Below are 13,989 nucleotides of genomic sequence, written 5' to 3' on the forward strand. Positions count from 1 at the left end.
GTTTGATCCCTGGGTTGGGAAGACCCCCTGGAGAAGGAAATGGCAGCCCACTCCAATATTCTCGCCTGGGAAATTGCATGGACAGAGGGGCTTGGTGGGCTACAGTCCAGGGGGTCACGAAAGAGTCAGACATGACTTAACAACTAACTACCACCACCACCAACACGTATTAACTCCTATCAGCCTCCCAGTAATCCTATTAAGTGTTTATCACTACCCTTTACTGACAAGAAAACTGAAATTCTGAGAAGTAAAGTAACTTCTGAGAATCCATGGTGAGACTCCTCTAGCTCCAGAAACAGTTGTCTTAACGACTGTGCTCTATCAAAACAACCAAGGGGCACCCTGACCATCAGCCAAAACAAAACTGGGATAATACAAAAGAAGCAGTAACCAGGAGGGAGGAAGAACTGGAAAAAAAGAGTGTGATATCTCCCTCTTTTCCTTGGATAACTTGTTGACTTCTGTCCACAGGCCAGCTGGTTGCTTTACTTCACCTCTGTTTTTCAAGCAACTTGAAAAGTTTCAAACAAGATTGTAATAGAACAGTTTGGCTATCCAACAGAATCTATTCATTACTAAGTGTGTTTTTACTCTCAGCACTGGTGTGTTTATTTAAAAAAAGAAAAAAGAAGGCAGAAAGAATGAAAGAGAGAATCTGAGCAAACACAATTGAGCTCTCTCTTAAACTCAGAAAACATCACTGCTGGGATTTCAGTTCACTAGAAGTGACATGCTGGAGAAGAATGCAAGATATTTAGGACATTTGTGCTCCTAACCAAGACAACACCAAGTGTGCCTTTGATGATGGAGTGATTGCTCAGTGCCTAGAAATTCTGAATCAGCACCACAGGGAACATCAGTCCTTGGGTGGCTGTGACTTGGCTATGTGGTAGAAACCATTTCAGAGGAACACATTAATAACTCACTTTGAGTCTAAGCCTAAGCTTCCAGAATAATCAGAAGACCTTGTCTGGGAGGGTGACCTTGCCATTTTACATCTTTAGAGAATGCCTCTACCATGCATACAGGGCACCAGATCATATTTTGTGTGATTAGCTATCATCTCTTGAACACATAAGAAAATGTAGCTTGCAGTAGATATGTCAGTGCATTTTATTTTAGTTAATCTTAAAAAATAGTCATCCACCAAATCAGAATGTGACTTAGGTATGAACATATGTTAAACGTGCCATCATTTACAAACTCACAGCCAACACTGTTGTTAGAGGCACCACGAACAACATATCTTTTATCACCTTTAAAATGTATAATTTCTTAGCTACCTTAATAGAAGATTCTCCTTCTGATGTGCCCTTAGTAAAATTCTTCCAGAACAAATATGAGTTCTGTCTATACTGTCATCCTACTTTTCATTCAAACTCATATTAATTCTACAAAACCTTAAGCTTTTTATTTTTTTAAAAAACTGAAATGTAATATGCTCAGAGTGAATAATTCTATAAAATAATATTAAAACTATCCATAAACAACTATTTTAAATTTTTATATTTCATCTATGCACATATATATATGTATATATATATACATATATATGTGTATATGTGGGACTTCCCAGGTGGCTCAGTGGTAAAGAGTGTCCCTGCAACCAGGAGGTGCAGGCTGTGTGCTTGCATTGGGAAGATCACCTGGAGGAGGAAATGGCAACCCATTCCAGTATTTTTGCCTGGAAAATTCTATGGACAGAGGAACCTGGTGGGCTATAATCCATGGGATCACAAAAGAGTCAGACATGACTTAGTGACTGACCAACAAAAAATGTGAATATTGTTTTCTTGGGCTCCAAAATCACTGTGGATGGTGACTGCAGCCATGAAATTAAAAAATGTTTGCTCCTTGGAAGAAAAGCCATGACAAACCTAGACAGTGTACTAAAAAGCAGAGATATCACTTTGCCAACAAAGGTTAAGCTAAAAACCATAGTTAGAGCTATGGTTTTTCTAGTAGTCATGTATGAATGTGAGAGTTGGACCATAAAGAAGGCTGAGTGCCAAAGAATTGATGCTTTTGAACTGTGGTGCTGGAAAAGACTCTTGAGAGTCCCTTGGACAAAAAGGAGATCCAACAAGTCAATCCTAAAGGAACTCAACCCTGAATGTTCATTGGAAGGACTGATGCTGAAGCTGAAGCTCCAGTACTTTGGCCACGTGATTCGAAGAGATGACTCATTGGAAAAGACCCTGATCCTGGGAAAGATTGAAGGCAGGAGGAGAAAAGGGTGACAGAGGATGAGATGACTGGATGGCCTCACCAACTGAATGGACATGCGTTTGAGCAAACTCTGTGATACAGTGAAGGACAGGGAAGCCTGGCATGCTGCAGTCCATGGGGTTGCAAAAAAGTTGGGCATGACTTAGCAACTGAACAGCAACATAAATAGCATATATACTTAAAAACTTGAAAACACAGCAGGCATTCTGTTTCATATTTTTTGGTTTTCACTTAACAATATATTATGTTAAAATTAATACAGTATATTAAAATTTTCCACACTGCTACAGAATAGCCTTAATTCTAATATTTAATGTTCTTTTGTGTTGTTTAGTGAGGCTCACCTATTACTCTATTTTAAACAGTATCGTGTTCACTCTCTGGACTCCTCATCCATGTTCTATGCTTGATTTTTCTCCAAAACCCTCATCACCATCTGCCATACTGTATGTTTACTTAGGTATCTTGTTTTTGTCTGTCTTCCCCATCAGAAAGAGAGCTTTGAATGTTGTGTTAACAGCTGTATCTCTAGGATCAAAGATGATAACTGACACTTGGTAGACATTTAATAAATATTCTTTGAACAACTGAACATGCTATAACTTATGAAACCCAGCTCCCTAATGTTGGACATTTGGTTATGCTGAGATTTTATATGTTTGAACAGTTGAATTAATTTCTTAGGATACATTCCTAGAAGTGAGTCAAGGTTTGGGCATCTTCATGGATCTTTCTTAGGAGGATTTTAGTCACTTTCAATAATTAATTTTGGTACCTAAATCACTACGGATAGTCCCCTAGGGCCTAGAAATTAAAATTTAATAATAGAATTTTTTATCATGCTGATGTTCAGGAGGTGAACTAAGGTAAATGTATATGAGATGCACATTCCAACAAGCTTCCTCAAAGTTAATATTCAACATATTCAACATGCTGACATCAGGGTTTGTTTTGGCAACTTTCTGTTTTGGCAACTTTGTATATTATGGATCAAATCAAAATTTTATAAAATATAATAGCAGTCAAAAGCCTGATAAATTCTACCAATTTATGGTAATATTTCTTAGCAAGTCATGAAGGAACTTTCTCAGCCTGATAAGAAGCATCCATAAAAACCTACAGCTAACATCATACTTAATGGTGAAAGGCTGACTTCTTCTTAAAATCAAAAACAAAACAGGATGTTACTCTTACCTCTCTACTCAACACACTGCTGGAAGTCTTAGTGCAATAAGGCAAGAAAATGAAATAAAAGGCATGCAGATTGGAAGGAAAGAAAACGACCCCTATTTGCAAATGACATAATTGACTCTGTAGAAAATCTCAAGGAATCTACAAATAAAGTCTTTAACTAATAACTGTTTTTTAACAAGATCATAAGATACAAAGTCAACACATAAAAAACAAATATACTTCAAGTAAAAAAAAAATTTATAACACAACTATTTATAATAACCACCCCCCCCCCAAAAAAAAAAAAAAAGAAAGAAAGAAAGAAGGAAAAATACTATGTATAAGTCTAACAAGACATGTTCAGGTTCTATATTCTGAAAAGTACAAAATACTAATGAAAGAAATCAAAGACCTGAGAGATATGTATTCTTGGATTGGAAGACTCAACATTGTAAAGATGACAATTCTCCCTAAATTGATTTGATTTCTCTGGTTGAACTTCCCAGCAATATTTTTGGTAATAGATATAAACAAGTTTTTTCTAAAGTTTATTTGGAAATGCAAGGGAAATATTAATAAAATAGCTGAAGTAGTTTTGAAAAAGGGCAACCATGCTTTGGTAGAAAGGAGATGGAAAAAAACTAGTCCTCAGCTCACATCTATTATCAACTAGACATTTCACATGTGTTATTTCACTCTGTCTTCATAAGAGTACTGAGAGTTGTTTATTGGTATCCTGAATTTGTAGAAGATGTTAAATTACATGTTCAAGGTCATATATTCCCCAATAGCTCAGTGGGTAAAAATCCACTTGTAATGCAGGAGATGCAGGTTTGATCCCTGGGTCAGAAAGATCCCCTAGAGCAGGAAATGACAACTCACTCCTGTGTTCTTGCCAGGAAAAACCTATGGACAAAGGCTACAGTCCCTGGGGTCTCAAAGAGTCAGACACAACTGAGCTACTAAACACACACACACATACTAAGCATAGCCAGTAAACAACAAAAACCCAGATCTGCTCGATTCCAAAGCCTTTCTGCCTTCTCCTCTAGTGCCACTGATTCATTGATTTACTCAGCAAACATTTAATGATCAACTACCTTCCCTTGGCATTGTACCAGGTACTGGGAAAAAGCATTTAGCCGGAAGTATGTGGTTTTGCTCTCCTGTTATGTGGTAGAGGAGATGAAGTCAGACACGAATCAGAGTCGCACAAGGCAATGTAAATTTGAAGCTCAGTGACTGCTGAAATAGAATCATCTGACGTTTGCTTTCAGGTAGTTGAGGGGCTGCATCCCTCCTCCCCTTTTTCAGAATTCTAAAGGAAAAGACTCTAAGAATGGATAAGTCATCTTTGCTTCAGGACATTTTCCCTGATAGGAAACTTTCAAGAAGTTCTCCTCTTGGAGATGCCCTTTTCGAGGTTGAGAAAAAGTTTGTAAAAATTGACACCAACTTTTATGGTAGGAAAGAATTAAAAATAAGATTTGTTAAATCAAAGGTTTATGATGTCAAATGGATCCAGCAGCAATTACCTAGTAAGTTAATCAGCTTGTGGACCTTAAACATTAGTACCTGATAACTAGCAAGTTATCAGGCTTCCCTGGTAGAACAGCTGGTAAAGAACCATCTGCAATGCAGGAGACCCTGGTTTGATTTCTGGGTCGGGGAGATCCTCTGGAGAAGAGATAGGCTACCCACTCCAGTATTCTTGGGCTTCCCTGTGCTTAAGAATCCACCTGCAATGTGGAAGACCTGGATTTGATCCCTGGGGTTGGGAAGATCCCCTGAAGGAGGGCAAGGCAACCCATTCCAGTATTCTTGTCTGGGGAATTCTATGGACAGAGGAGCCTGGCAGGCTACAGTCCATGGGAGTTGCAAAATGTCAGATGCGATTAAGCACAGCAGAGCACAGCAAATTATCATTTAATTCATCTGTCCAAAGAAGGGCAGAGGCAGGACATTAGTGTCAGGGTCCCTAGACTCTGATGTTGTTTATCTGGTAATTTTTGGAAGTAGAAGGGAGTGGCATATAATCTGGTGTACACATGGCAACAATTTACTTTCAAAATGTACTGCATAACACCAGAGTCCTGGGTGTCCCCTTTCCTTGAAGGTGTGGCATCTGTACTCTTTGTACCAGGGGAAGCTGGGCCCCTGGGGAAAGCCAGGTCCTAGTAATCTGACAGTGCAGAATCCTATGACCCGCCCTTGCTAGGAGCATGACAGCAGCCTCGCTGACTGTGGCCAGGGCAATTGCTCTCAGCTGCTTTTGAGCATGTGTGTCATAAGAGGACATTTAGAAAATGGTTTTGAGTAACTGAGTTACTTGCTTCTGTTTCCTCAGGAAGCCAGGGTTCCCAGTTCAAGAAGATTACCCACTTGCTCTCTTCCCCATCCACATTCCTGCATTTAACCCCCAAAATCTTACCATGAATTTTGCTGCCTGAATGTTGTTTCTTTCCTCCTTTTCTAATCTAAATTCCACCCATCCTTCAGGGCCTTCCTCAGGTCCTTTGCAGTCTCTTACTAGGACTCTGAGTTTCAAATGGTCTCTTATCTGCCCCTGAATTCCCAGAGCCCCTGATTAATTCTGTGATGCACTTTGGTTCTTATTGGTTTATTGATTTCTGAACTCGTTTATTCATCATTTAAGAAAATATTTAATGAGTGGCGGTTTTGTGCCTGGCCTTGAATAAGGCTCTAGAGATTCTTCAACGAGTAAGAAAATAGTTTCATACAATGTCTTGCCTCTCAGCTAAAGTTACGTAAAGCTCCTGGATGTTGGAACCATGTTTATTTTTTTAATTAATAGATTTGATTGTGCTGGGTCTTAGTTGTGGCATGCAGGGTCTAGTTCCCTGACCAGGGATTGAAACTGGGCCCCCTCTGTTGGGACTGTGGAGTCTTAGACACTGAACCACCAGGGAGATCCCAGAACCATGTTGTTTTGATGGTTTTTATCCTCCCTCTCCTTGTCCTCCTACCTCACTGACTTGCAAAGTGTTCCCCATCCAAAGAAGTGCTCAGTGCATACTTTAGAGTGAATAAATAAATGAAAGAATCAGTCAACCAGCCCACTCAGTAACCTGGCAATCTAGTTAATAGGTTTTAAACTTTGTTCTTGTATCATAAAGAGCCAGTTGCCTTAACATAGGTATATCCCATTTCTAAGAAAAAAATGTTGATCTAGAAAAAGCTCTTCAAATAATTCAAAATTGAGATATGAATATTCAGTATCCAAAAGAATTCTTCACTTTACAAAATGGTTTGCCACAAAGTTTCTCTACATTGTGAGCTCTTGTCCCTAGAGCATTCAAAATGCAACCAGCTATTCAGTAATGCAACTGCTAAGTGGGAAGAGAGAGGTCTGGGCAGTAACTGGTGTTACCTGTTTAGGCTGAAGTGGGTAGAGACCTCCTTGTTCTTAAAAGCGGTCCTCTAAGGACAGCAGTTATTTTAGCTGTCTCCAAGTACTGCCAAGGCTCACTGCAGAGTTATAGGACTTGATCTTTTTACATCATTCAAAGGGTATTATGATGCACTGTGAGTTAGAAACTTTTGGTAGGTAATGCCTTTCAAGTCTTGGACTTATTAAAAACAGAGATCCTTTGGTCTGTATGAGAGCCCAGCTGTACATGAAAGAAAGGATAAAAATTGGTGTGGAAAGGAAAACCATGTGGCAAGTAACCTAGACTATTTAATCACTAGAATTTTCTATAAAGATTATTCCAAAGACAACATAAGATCAAAGATCTGAGAGGTGCTGTGCTACAAGCACTATCCTTTGCAAGCTAAAATTGAGGAAGTAGGGGTTGGCCCCTGGAACAAATGAGTCTAGCTCTGCTTGGTCCAAGACTAGATTAGGCTCCATCCTGCTACTACTGAAGGCATCAAAGGAGACATTTAATTAGCCCTCTGTATGTCTTCTTTGGAAAAATATTTCTTCAAGTTCTCTGTCCATTTTCCTAATTAGTTTGTTAGTTTTTTTAGCTAATGTGTTATATAAATTTTTTATGTATATTTGGCTATTAACCTCTTACCAAACATACCATTTGCAAATAACTTCTCCCATCCAGTAGGCTGTCTTTACATTTTGTTGACGGTTTCTTTCATTGTGCAAAATCTTTTTGGTTTAATTTACTCTCATTTGTGTAGTTTTGCTTTTGTTGCCCTTGCCTGAGGATCCAGAAAAATATCGCTAAGACTGATATCAAAGAGCATGCTACTATGTTTTCTTCTAGGAGTTTGATGGTTTCAGACCTTACATTTAAGTATATAATCCATTTCAACCTTTGAATATGGTGTAAGAACATGGCCTAGATTTATTTTATCATATGTAGTTGTCCAATTTTCCTGGCACCATTTTTTTGGAAGATACTATTTCTTCCGCATTTGTATTCCTACCTTCTTTGCTGTAGATTAAACCTACAATATCTCTGAGGTATGCCTATAGTCATTTTGAGAGCTATAAATTGATATCTGGTATGGTTTTGATCTGCATTTTCCTGATGATTAGTGATGTTGGTGAGTTTATTTTTGAGCTCTCTATTTTGTTCCATTGATCTCTGTGTCTGTAATTTTGCCCAGTACCTTACGGTTTTGATTACCATAGCCTTGCATAGTTTGAAATCATGGAGTGTAATACCTCCAGGTTTTTTCTTCTTTTTCAAAATTATTTTGACTATTCAAGGTCTTTTGTGATCCCACCCAAATTTTAGGGTTGTTTGCTTTAGGTCTGTGAAAAATGCCATTGATATTTTGATAGGAATTGGGTTAAATCTGTAGATTGTTTTGGATGGTATGGACATTTTAACAATATTCATTCTTCCAATCCAAGAACACAAGATATCTTTCTATTGCTTTATATCATTCTCAAATTCTTTCATAAATATTTTATAGTTTTTCAGAGTATAGGTCTTTTACCTCCTTGGTTGTTTATTCCCAGGTATTTTATTCTTTTTGATGCAATTTTAAATGAGTTTGTCTTCTTGCTTTCTCTTTCTGACAGTTCATTATTGGTGTATAGAAAAGCAACAGATTTCTTTGTATTGTACCCTGCAGCTTTACTGAATGCATTGATTAGTTCTGATAGCTTTGTATATAATATATATATAATTATTATTTCTATATATATTATTATGCCATCTGCAAATAATGACAATTTTACTTCTTTTCCCCAATTTGGATGCATTTCATTCTTTTTGTTGTCTAACTGTTATAGCCAGGACAACTAATACTTTGAACAAAATACTAATATTTTGAATAAAAGTGGCAGGAGTGGGCATTCTTGTCTTATTCTTGGTCTTAGAGGAAAAGCTTTCAGCTTTTCACAATTGAGTATGTGTTAGCTGTGGGTTTACCATACATGGCAGTTTATCATATACATCATATATGTGCAGATATTATAGCTTCTTGGGAATTTCCTGAAGTGCTTTGAGAAACTATTGATAAAGACATGTACTTATCTAGCAGGTTTTCTTTTCCTGGGGAAATGGAGTTTATGGTCATCACAGGAGTCCGGTGAGATGGAAGGGGCTTTCCTTTCAATAATTCATTCATAACCTTAATGCATGTTTAGCAGATTTATAAATTCATGTCTGTTACATTTGACAAGGCTTCACAAAATATTTAAGTAGATGAAAGCACAGCTGAGTTTCCAAAGGCTGTAGTGTGGAGCAGAAAGAGAACTTGTTTGGACAGAATTCATTGTATCTTGCCAGCATCTGGTCATCCTTAAAGAAATGCCTGCCGCAGCTAGAGGAAGCCTACGGACAGCAACAAAGACCCAGAGCAGCCAAAAAAAATAATAATAAAATAATAATAATAATAATAAATTTTTAAAAATTGAAGGAAGGATGAGAATCACTAAGCCTCAGGAAGGCAAGCATTAGGACAGGTCTTGGGATCCCAGAAGCAGGGGTTCCTGGTCCACTGGGTACTGAAATTGTTATGACAGTGACACAGCCCATCTGTCAGAAGAGAGGATCACATAGCCTGTTCAGAGCCACTAGGAAAAAGGGACCAGGCAGCCACTCCAACTGCCTTCTATTTACATGATGCTGACAATTTACTGTCATACGAAGCTTATGTAAAAAATGTTTTTACTTGCTTTAATTGTTTGATTGTCCCATCAGACCAAGAGACAGGAAAGTCTGGGAAGAATCCCAAAGCAATAGAATGTCTCCTGAGTCATAAAATCATTTTATGCATGCTACAGACTAAATGAATGTGCCATCTGAAAAATGTATATGTAGAAACCGTATTCCCCAGTGTGATGGTATTTGGGGTTGGAGCCTTGAGAGGTAACTAGAATTCAATTGAAAGTGGGGCCCCTTTGATGAATATTTTGTTGTTCAGTCTCTCAGTTGTATCCGACTCTTCACAGCCCCATGGACTGCAGCACGCCAGGCTTCCTTGTCCATCACCAACTCCCAGAGCTTACTCAAACTCATGTCCATTCAGTCGTGATGCCATCCAACCATCTTGTCCTCTGACATCCCCTTCTCCTCCTGCCTTCAATCTTTCCCAGCATCAGGATCTTTTCTAATGAGTTGACTCTTCACATCAGGTGGCCAAAGTATTGGAGTTTCAGTTTCACCATCAGTCCTTCCAATGAATATTCAGAGTTGATTTCCCTTAGGATTGACTGGTTTGATCTCCTTGCAGTCCAAGAGACTCTCAAGAGTCTTCTCCAACACCATAGTTCAAAAGCATCAATTCTTCAGTGCTTAGCTTTCTTTATAGTCCAACTCTCACATCCATACATGACTACTGGAAAAACCATAGCTTGGACTATACTGACCTTTGTTGGCAAAGTAATGTCTCTGCTTTTTAATATGCTGTCTAGGTTTGTTTCTTCCAAGGAGCAAGTGTCTTTTAATTTCACGGCTGCAGTCACCTCTACAGTGATTTTGGAGCCCAAGAAAATAAAATCTCTCACTGTTCCCATTTGATGAATATAATGTCCCCTTAAGAAGATAAAGACAAAAGAGAGAGAAACTCTGCATGTGCATGAAGGAAAAGCCATGTAAAGACATAGTGAGAAGGCAAGTCAAGAAGAGAGCTTTCCTCAAGGAACAAATCAGCCAGCACCTTGATCTTGGATTTTCTAGCTTCCAGAACTGTGAGAAATAGATTTCTATTGTTTTAGCTGTCCTGTCACATAGAGAACAGCGAGGGAACAAGAGAGTGAGACAAATTGAGAACGTAGCATTGAACATATACATTACCATGTGTCAGATAGATAGCCAGTGAGAATTTGCTCTATGGTGCAGGGAGCTCAATTTGGAGATCTGTGATAACCTAGAGGGGTGGGGATGAGGTAGGAGGGAGGTTCAAGAGGGAGGGAACACATGTATACCTATGGCTGATTCATGTTGATGTATGGCAGAAACCAACATGAAATTGTAAGGCAGTTATCCTCCAATTAAAAATAAATAAATTAAAAGACCAAAAAAGACCAAAAAAAAAAAAAAACCCAAAAAACAAACAAAAACCAAGCTTCTCTGTCTGTGGTGGTTTATTATGGTAGTCCGGGCTGACTAAAACAATACAACTTATTAGTTTGCCTCCCAGTTATAACCCTCTGCTCCCTGATTAGTTTAGTCACTGACAGCCCAGTCACCCAAGCCATGAATCTGAACACCTAACAATCCTGGCCTCTCAGCTCTCACCTCTAGTATCTCATTCAATGATTTCAGTTCTTCCTCTCACACGTCTTACTGCGCTGTTCTCATCTCCCCCTGGACTTCGGTGTGGAGGATGGTGACTTTGGTGTGGAGTCTATGCGCTGTCTGCCTCCCCACCTCCCATCCCTGCTTCCTTCTTGGCCAACACAACCTCAGTTCTGTTATTGCTGCAGCAGGCCCAACCCCAGCGGATGACTCATGACTAACCACAGGCAATGTGACATTTCTGTCCTTCCTCGTGGCTTGGAGTAGTCTTGTGACATGGTCTGGCCAGTGGGACATGACAAAGTCTGTTGGGGAGTTGCTGAGCAGTCTTTTCCTCACTAATCAATGAGACATCTTTTCCCACCCACACCTTTCTGAGGGAGAACACATGTCTGGAGCCCAGCAGCCACTTTGTGGTCAATGAAGGCTGTACTATAGCATCTGTTGGTTCCTGGATCTAGAACACTTGTCCCTCTTTGTCTGCCTGGCCAATTTCTATTCATTCTTCCTCTAGGGAGCCCCCACCATGCACCTGACCTTGTAGGCACCTGGTGACTATGTACTGTTTACTTGCCTCTCAGCCTCTATATGCCTGATGTTGGCATATATCTTCTTTTTGTGAGAAGAAGGATAGAGTGAGAAATCTGACCTTTCAAAGCCTAGGGTTCAAATTCTCACTGTGCTACTTTCCCAGTTTCATTGGTCATCTCTTAGTCTCTTTCTTTAGTTTGAAAAGTGGCAATAATCATATTATGTATATCATAAGATTTTTGTGGAGGATAAAAAAATGTGTAACATGTATGGCACCCCACTCCAGTACTCTTGCCTGGAAAATCCCATGGACAGAGAAGCCTTGGTAGGCTGCAGTCCATGGGGTTGCTGGGAGTCAGACACGACTAAGCAACTTCAATTTCACTTTTCACTTTCATGCATTGGAGAAGGAAATGGTAACCCACTCCAGTATTCTTTCCTGGAGAATCCCAGGGACGGGGAAGCCTGGTGGGCTGCCATCTATGGGGTCGCACAGAGTCAGGCATGACTGAAGCGACTTAGCAGCAGCAGTGCATGGTAACATCTCATCAGGCACTAATTGCTATTGATATTTCTGTTCTGGTACCTATACAAAATCACTCATAGGACGGCTGAACTCTGATTCTTAATTCAATTCTGAACTCCTGACTTCAAGTCCAGTGCTCTTTTTAATGGACTGCAGGGAGTGAAAGAAGCAAATGCTTTGCTAATGTCTTGGGCTCAAGTGTGCTGCTGTCGTTGGCTGTGTAGTGACAAGTACATACGCATCACTCAGTTACATCCAGATATCACTGGTGGTCTGGCCACTTAGAATCTAGATAAGATTGCCTCAAACCCACAATATTGTTCCATGCAGAAGTGCAAAGCCCTCTCAAGATTCAGCAGCCCTGGGACCACATGATGGAAGCCATGCATCTAGGGTGATAGAACAGTAAGTCTGAAGCAGCTCACTCCTTCATGATTTTGGAGCCAGCAAACAACCCTTGACTTTGGACTTTGTTTAGGTGAAAGCACACTGGGCTTCTATCTTTATTTTATTTTATTTATTCATTTATTTATTTTTGGCTGTGCTGGATCTTTGCTGCTGCATGCGAACTTTTTCTGGTTGCAGAGAAGGGGGGCCACTCCCTAGGTGCAGTGCACAGGTTTATCATCACAGTGGCTTCTCCTGTTGCAGAGCATGGGCTCTAGGGCACAGGGGCTCAGTAGTTGTGGTACATGAGCTTAGTTGCCCCACAACATGTGGAATCTTCCTGGGCCAGGGATTGAACCCATGTCCTCTGTATTGGCAGATGGATTCTTAACCATTGGACCACCAGGGAAGTTCAAGTTTCTGTCGTTTTAAAGCTCATCTCATCACAGCTAAAGCCACATAGCTGCTGAGCAGGACAAGAAACATCTTCCTTAAAGGTAATCTTGTTTTTAAATAGGGTTTTCTCATCCACTCACTCCTCCTCATTCATTCATTCTTTGGAAAGAGTTAAGTATTATATACTAATACTTCCTTCACTTCATACTTAGCAAAGGACAGGAATTTGAGTACAAACACAAGGGCACTGGGAAAAAGCCAAATGGTTATTATGACTAACATCCCTTTTTTAGTTCTAGTGTGGCCTGTCGGAAGCAACGATTGACCAATAACATGGTTGTCACAACACAAAGTTTACAGTCATGTTTTCAGAGCTAACAATAACCATGGTAGGATGTGAGTATCTGTACCGTTTTCTTGTGGAAACTTGTTTTGATTCTTTTCCTTTCTTTGCAGCTCCACAGAGTATGGCAGATGAGTGTAAATATTTCTCCTTGTCTCCTACGAGGCTTTGAACACTGTCTGATGTTTCTGATGTTAATCACTTGGACTTTGGCTCCTTGCTATAGTGTCGTTGGAAAATGGCAAGATCCTAGAGAGAAATGCCTCAGATGGGAACCTGAGCCACATAAGCTCACATAAGAACATAAGTGACAGTCAAAGTTAAGTTTATGGAAAAGAAGAAATGCAAAAAATTTTTTTTGTTTATGTAGATTTTGGGAAAAGAGTCATATTTGCTCTGTAACTTCCATTTGTTGAGAACTTACCACAAGCCTGACAGGTTGTAAAGGACTTTGTAAGATTATTTTTCTTAATTCTCACAATGATACAAGGTGAGGAATGCAAAGTTCATTTTACAGGGGAAGCCAATGAGGCCTGGAAACCGTCAGTAACTCACCCATAGTTACACAAGCAGTAAGGGTAGTCTTTGAACCCAGGTCCGTGTGACCCCAATGGTCTGTTTCAAAACCATCAATTTTCTCTGCTTCCATTGAGCATCCTGTGAGCACAGTGGGAAGAGTGGGTCAGAAGACCTGGCTTGGCATGCAGTAGCACCCTGATTTTGGA

At 39.7% G+C, this 13,989-nt stretch overlaps 1 protein-coding gene across 1 annotated transcript in view; it reads right to left on the minus strand.

The window, feature by feature from the left end:
• SPMIP3 (sperm microtubule inner protein 3) overlaps positions 1-11,183 on the minus strand; it is a 38,536-nt gene extending 27,353 nt beyond the window's left edge. The window contains exon 1 of the mRNA XM_061160221.1: positions 11,082-11,183. The gene's annotated coding sequence lies outside the window, so the exon portion shown is untranslated. The remainder of the gene's footprint in view (positions 1-11,081) is intronic.
• Positions 11,184-13,989: the final 2,806 nt, after the last annotated feature.

The sequence above is a fragment of the Dama dama genome, chromosome 14, assembly GCF_033118175.1.
Source record: "Dama dama isolate Ldn47 chromosome 14, ASM3311817v1, whole genome shotgun sequence".
Taxonomy (NCBI): Eukaryota; Metazoa; Chordata; class Mammalia; order Artiodactyla; family Cervidae; genus Dama; species Dama dama.